The following is a 7,505-nucleotide window of genomic DNA, read 5'->3' on the forward strand; positions in this document are numbered from 1 at the left end:
CTCCCAGTTAGATCCTGTACTGTTTTCAGCATCATCTGAAAATATAGTTCCCTGCTGCTAGAAATGAAAGGCCCTTCAGGTACTGACATGAAGGCCTTCTGGCTTTCACAACATGCCTTGAGTTAGTAATTGACTGCAATGGGATTGCCAATTTCTTCCTTAAAGGAGCTGATGGCAATTAACAACGAGTTCTTTCATATTTCTTGTATATTTCCCACCGTATTCATGTCTTTCATGTTCAGTTTGTTGCCTACGTCAGTCCGTATTTTCCATCAGTGTTCATCCCAATTCACTTTGGGTTGTTGGACAGTCAGGCCTTCTGATCATTCTCAGTCAGCCCCAGTCTTGAGCCCATACTGTCATCTGTCATGTTAGTGAACCAATTCTAAAATTTCATCCTGAATAGTCTGTTTCCTAGGACGACTTCTAGGACCTAGGACCATCAATTTGATTGAGTTCCCCTGGAAGCTGTCTTTTGAGATGGATCTTTGAGTGTTAAGTAGTTTGTTTGGAAGGTGAGGTCAGAAAACAGTGGTATGGGAACTGAACAAGCCAATAAACAATGTCATCAAGTAAGTTATCACTGTAGGAAATTACAGCTCACAGCTGTTCGGGAAATCTGGGAAGCAGCAATAAGAGAGCTGAAGCTTCTAGGGAATTTCCCAGCCCTTGTAGAGTCAGTGTTTGTGAGATACTCCTAGAGTACATCATTCCTAAACACGTCTGGACGGCCTTTCAAGCCTCAGGTGGCATTGGAGGGGCTGGTGGTTGAAATTTAGGTAGCAATGTGAGAAGTTCTAAACTGATATGAGCAAGACAAAGATAGCATGTACTATGGTAAGTAAGTTCAGTTCAGTCACTCAGTCGTGTCCGACTCTTTGCGACCCCATGAATCACAGCACACCAGGCCTCCCTGTCCATCACCAATTCCTGGAGTTCACTCAGACTCACGTCCATCGAGTCGGTGATGCCATCCAGCCATCTCATCCTCTGTCATCCCCTTTTCCTCCTGCCCCCAATCCCTCCCAGCATCAGTCTTTTCCAATGAGTCAACACTTCGCATGAGGTGGCCAAAGTACTGGAGTTTCAGCTTTAGCATCATTCCTTTCAAAGAACACCCAGGGCTAATCTCCTTCAGAATGGACTGGTTGGATCTCCTTGCAGTCCAAGGGAATCTTAAGAGTCTTCTCCAACACCACAGTTCAAAAGCATCAATTCTTCAGCGCTCAGCTTTCTTGACAGTCCAATTCTCACATCCATACATGACTACTGGAAAAACTGTAGCCTTGACTAGATGGACCTTTGTTGGCAAAGTAATGTCTGCTTTTGAATATACTATCTAGGTTGGTCATACCTTTTCTTCCAAGGAGTAAGCGTTTTTTAATTTCATGGCTGCAGTCACTATCTGCAGTGATTTTGGAGCCCCCAAAGATAAAGTCTGACACTGTTTTCACTGTTTCCCCATCTATTTCCCATGAAGTGATGGGACCAGATGCCATGATCTTCATTTTCTGAATGTTGAGCTTTAAGCCAACTGTTTCACTCTCCACTTTCACTTTCATCAAGAGGCTTTTTAGTTCCTCTTCACTTTCTGCCATAAGGGTGGTGTCATTTGCATATCTGAGGTTATTGATATTTCTCCCGGCAATCTTGATTCCAGCTTGTGCTTCTTCCAGTCCAGCATTTCTCATGATGTACTCTGCATATAAATTAAATAAGCAGGGTGACAGTATACAGCCTTGATGTACTCCTTTACGTACTCCTTTTCCTATTTGGAACCAGTCTGTTGTTCATGTCCATTTCTAGCTGTTGCTTCCTGACCTGCATACAGATTTCTCAAGAGGCAGGTCAGGTGGTCTGGTATTCCCATCTCTTTCAGGATTTTCCACAGTTTATTGTGATCCACACAGTCAAAGGCTTTGGCATAGTCAATAAAGCAGAGATAGATGTTTTTCTGGAAATCTCTAGCTTTCTCGATGATCCAGCAGATGCTGGCAATTTGATCTCTGGTTCCTCTACCTTTTCTAAAAGCAACTTGAACATCTGGAAGTTCACGGTTCACGTATTGCTGAAGCCTGGCTTGGAAAATTTTGAGCATTACTTTCCTAGTGTGTGAGATGAGTGCAATTGTGCGGTAGTTTGAGCATTCTTTGGCATTGCCTTTCTTTGGGATTGAAATGAAAACTGACCTTTTCCAGTCCTGTGGCCACTGCTGAGTTTTCCAAATTTGCTGGCATATTGAATGTAGCACTTTCACAGCATCATTTTTCAGGATTTGAAACAGCTCAACTGGAATTCCGTCACCTCCACTAGCTTTGTTTGTAGTGATGCTTTCTAAGGCCCACTTGACTTCACATTCCAGGATGTCTGGCTCTAGGTGAGTGATCACACCATCATGATTATCTGGGTTGTGAATATCTTTTTTGTACAGTTCTTCTGTGTATTCTTGCCACCTCTTCTTAATATCTTCTGCTTCTGTTATGTCCATACCATAAGCAAAATAAGATTAGTTAAAATATTTAATGGTCCTTGTACTATGAAGAAGGATTAAATTTTTGATTAACATATGGTTTTTGATAAATTAAGTATTCATATTTTAATTCTGGAATAACCTATTAAAAACAATAATTTGGGGATAAATACCATAATTTCCTTTTTCAATCCCTGGGTTGGGAAGATTCCCTGGAGAAGGGAAAGGCTACCAATTCCAGTATTCTGGACTGGAGAACTCATGAACTGTATAGGCCATGGGGTTGCAGAGTTGGACACGACTGAACAACTTTCACTTTCGCTAGCAGCAAATAACTCCTTAATAGGTGAAACTTGTAACTTGATCTCTTTCCCCTTGGAACACATTTTCCAAATGACCTTAGACTCTAGAATTTTCTGTGTTTATTTTCTAGAAAACTTAGAAATACCACAATTTCACTTGGATAGAATTAACCTGAAACACTTGGCCATATTATGAGACTAGAATAATATTTTCAGACACAGAAAGTTAAAAAGCTGAGCATATTTTAAAAAATGATTAGAAGATGTATTCCAACAGATTACATATTTTTATATTCAGGTTCTTATCTCAAATAAACCAAAGAAAATAGAATTGCTGTCAGATTTTTAGACCCTAATGTTCAACATTAATAAATATTGAAACATACTTAATGATACTCAAAGAAAAAACTATGAGCCAAGGATTTTATAATTAACTACACTTTCTTTCAGATCGCTTGCATTAGGAACTCTAGCAAAGCAAGGTGTTTTGTTTTTGTTTTTTTACCCCTGGAGAATGATTACCACCTATTCATTGGCTTGATTAGTATGGATATCTTCATTTCTCTGTGTGAGAGCAGATGCTTGCCTTTCATTCTGTGTCCCTGTAGGAGAAGTAGGCTGATGAGCAGTATGTGCATGGAAGCCCTTCACTATATAATACTGGATATGGGTGCTCATTCCTTGATTCAAAGTGGAGAGTGCTTGAATTTTTGTTGCTCCTTTTGGAAACCATTAAATCAAAAGTATCATATCTGAAGATATTTAGAAAGCATTTTGACTATTAAGATTAAGCAACTTTGGTTTATTTTACAATATATTTCTTACAGCAGCAATAAGAAGGTTAAAGACTGCCCCCCCAATTAATTCTCATCTTATTCCTGTTAAATGGACCTCAGTGGTGTAAAAGAAGAACTCATTACACACATGAGCAATTGAGGCAGTGGGAAATTTGATGTTAATGCCAAATAGCATGTCAACAATAAAGCCAGAAACAGAAGCAGAGCTTTATAATTCCCAACAGTGCTCTTGCTACTAAAACATAGGATTTCTTCCCTAAGAAATGCAAAGCAGTTTTGTAGGTTTAAATGTGATGTCATTTTTTTTGTATGAAAAGATAGTAAAGCATTCATTTGCAAATCCAAGTATTTACAATCACAGACACTTTTGTATACAATTTTGGAATTTGATGTTAGAGGATAACGTTGGAACAAAGATCACAGGCTCCCAGCAATCACGGTTCCAACTTCTGAACAGTTTATTCATTGTGTGACCAGGAAACATTGGAGGAACAATGATAGGGAGTTTGATAGATAATGTGTGACAGGTGACATTCATGCAATTGTGAGTGTGTCCTCGTGTATTAATGTTGCAGAAATGTAGTTTGGCACCCAGAAAATCCTATGTAGTTTTTGGACTAATCATTTATAAATGCTGTTTTTAAAACTTCTTTCTTACTTACAGACATATAAATTCAGGTGATACTGTAGGGAACTTCCCAAAATAATGTATTCCACCTTATTTAAGGAACATGCCTTCAATCCCAAGTGACCTTTTTTTTTTAAAGGTTTATTTTATAGATCAAAGGTCAAGATTTAGCTGATTTAGTTATTTATTTGAGATTTAGTTATTTCAGTTCAGTCAATTTTGTTTCCTACCTGTCTTTTATCCTTGCATAAAAGTGACCGCTTGTTCATGATTGCAGAAGGGAAAGCACTATCTTGACATATAACTAAGTTTGCATTTTGTGTGACAGTAGTACTGAGAATCAATTTCAAATGATTCCTCCAAAGTGATACACGTAGTTCATGACAAGGCTGTAAAAAGAAACCAGTTATATATATATATCTCCATGTCAGCATTTGACTAGAACTGCTATATACAGAAACTTTGCAGAGAAAGAGGAAAGCTTTAGTGGGTCATTTGTCCAAATTAGATGATTACAAGAAACAGGATATATGGCTTCTTGTGTTTGGCTCATACTTAGCATTTGTTTGGCTCAGACAGTAAAGAATCTGCCTGCAATGCAGGTGATCTGGGTTCAATCCCTGGGTCAGGAAGATCCCCTGGAGAAGGGAATGGCTACCCACCCCAGTATTCTTGCTGGAGAATTCCATGGACAGAGGAGCCTAGCGGGCTACAGTCCATAGTGTGGCAAAGAGAAGGACACAACTGAGCAACTAACACACACTAGCATTTGTTACAGATTTGTTCATTTAGAATATCTTTTCAATTATAATTTTTTTTTGTTGTAACACGTAGAATTTAAATCAGGCATATACAAGCAAAACAAAACACCTTTTAAATTTACCCACTATTGTGTTCAAATGCTTAATATTCAGTAGCAAATGTACAAGCTACAGAAATAATATCTTTATTATCAACCTTTGAACATCTTCATTTTTATTTCTATAGTTAATCTCCTTAAATACAATTAATCAAATTCTTCTCATGAATATCACTATTAATTACTCTGACTATGTCTAGTATGGTAGCCACAAGCTCCAAGTGGCTGTTGAGCTATTAAAGTACCCAGAAAGATGTTCTGGGGAGGGAGGTGGGAGGGGGGTTCATGTTTGGGAATGCATGTAAGAATTAAAGATTTTAAAATTTAAAAAATAAAAAACTAAAAATTAAAAAAAAAAAAAAGAATTAAACCTAAAAAAAAAAAAAAAAGTATAGCTGGTATAATCAAAGAACTGAATTTTAAATTTATAAAAATCTTAATTTAAAATCAAGTTAGTCAAAAATCAAAACAGTATATAATACTTTTCTATTAAGCACATAGTATGAAATGTTGAAAAATGTTGAGGCAAAAGATCTAAGAATAAAAGACAGTGAAATGGTAAATCATAAAGTTATTATAGATATTGTTATTCCATATACTTAATTAATCAGAGACGTATTTTCTTATGAAAAATGAGAGTAATGAAGTCTCCCAGAAGAAATTACCAAGAAGAGCATTTGATGAGTTTACTAGATTACAGGAATTATTACACAAAATCCCCTAAATTGCCAACTTGTTGATCTGAAACTCCTGGGTAGGTAATAGTTAACAGTTTTTCAAGAAGTTCATGAATCTTAGATGTACTAATTTGTTTAAGTCTAAATATGATTACATACATTTTTTAGGTAAAAAAATTTTAGATTTTTCCTGTACTTTAAGATAAAATATAATTAATTTAAAAATATGAAAGATTATTGATACTATTTTTCTGTTTTATTCAACACTACTCTCATCCTATAAGATTTTGTACCTGTATAATTGCCATATGTTTCAGTTATCTGTTGCCATGATAATGCCACGGTAATGAACAAAATGCTTAAAAACATAATATCATAAGGAAGCCACTTTTTCTATTACGAGGTTGCTATTCTTCCAGAGTTGTCTTCTGGTCAACCAGTGCCAGACCTGGTTGATCTTGGCGAGGATTATTTTAATGCATTTTTAGGAAACTGAGGAGCTGTCTGTGGCTGTCTTGTCTGAGGTTGCCTCTACTGGGTGAATTATCTCTTCCTTGGCTGTGACGGGGTCCAAGAGAAAGTGTAAAACTGCAAGGCTCTATGCTCAGAAGTAGAGAACTGCCACTTACATCACTGCCTTTTGTCTGAAGTCCATCACAAGGCCAAGTATTCAAAAGTAGTGAAATATTCTGTCTGTTTGGAAGGAAGAGTCTAGAAAGTAATATTCCAAGCATCATGGATACAAGAAGGATACTAAGTTGTGAATACTTACATAAGCAATCCACAAGTCCAAGTGATTTGGCCTGCCTTGTTGTTAGAGAATATTTTCTTGCCCTTCTGTCTGGCTTGGCCATGTGATGTACTTTGGTTGGTGTACTGATTAGAAATGTTCAAAGTCTCCACCTCTGTACTAGCCATTGCATCCTTTACTCACTCTCTTGATCTTCTCATTCTACCACAAGAACAGTTTGTCTATGGTGGGGTCTGCTTAGCAGCTGAAGTGACGCCATTATAAGACACATGGAGTAGTCCTACAGCCAAACCATAGCCACAAATCTTCCATTTGAGTTGGAAGTAAGCCTTCCTTACTATAAGTCACTTAGATTGTTTTTATCATAGCACAACCCACCGTGAACTGTTGTAAAAATGTTATTAGAAGGTTTATATTACAAAGCACTTTCTCAACCAGCAGATTTCAAATATACCACTATTTTCAAGTACCTGTCAGTATACCCTTTTTCTGTATTGTAACATCCTCATACAATAAATATTAGAATCTATGTTGCAAGGCAGTTGCTTCTGTGAGTTACAAAAAAAGAATATGTGTATCCTACACCTGGTTTCTTCCCTGACATAGAAATGATCTGTTTGTGAGTTTCTTGTTTCTTTCTAATTGTACCTTCAGGAGTTTTGAAGCCTATTGAACAAGTAGCCTGTTGACCTGAGAATCAGAGTGATAAATTCCGCCTTCAAGAATAAAAGATAAAACTGAGAGGAGGGCATATGAAAACCAAGAAATATTTATAACAGAGAGTTGTGAATGTAGAATTAAACCACTATGAACACAGTGACAAATGTCTTAAAGACAAACTCTGAAAATTCTGCTTTGTTGTTGTATCATATACACAAAGTCCTTTCTTTGTTTTCCAGAGAAGCAGATAGTTGAGAGTTGATGCAAAGATTTTCCATCTCCTATCTTGGATTCACAGAGAGTATACTCTCAATAAATGGTTATTAATGATAGCTTTTAGAAATTAAAAAAAAGAAAGCAG

Source organism: Ovis canadensis, chromosome 26 (assembly GCF_042477335.2).
Source record: "Ovis canadensis isolate MfBH-ARS-UI-01 breed Bighorn chromosome 26, ARS-UI_OviCan_v2, whole genome shotgun sequence".
Taxonomy (NCBI): Eukaryota; Metazoa; Chordata; class Mammalia; order Artiodactyla; family Bovidae; genus Ovis; species Ovis canadensis.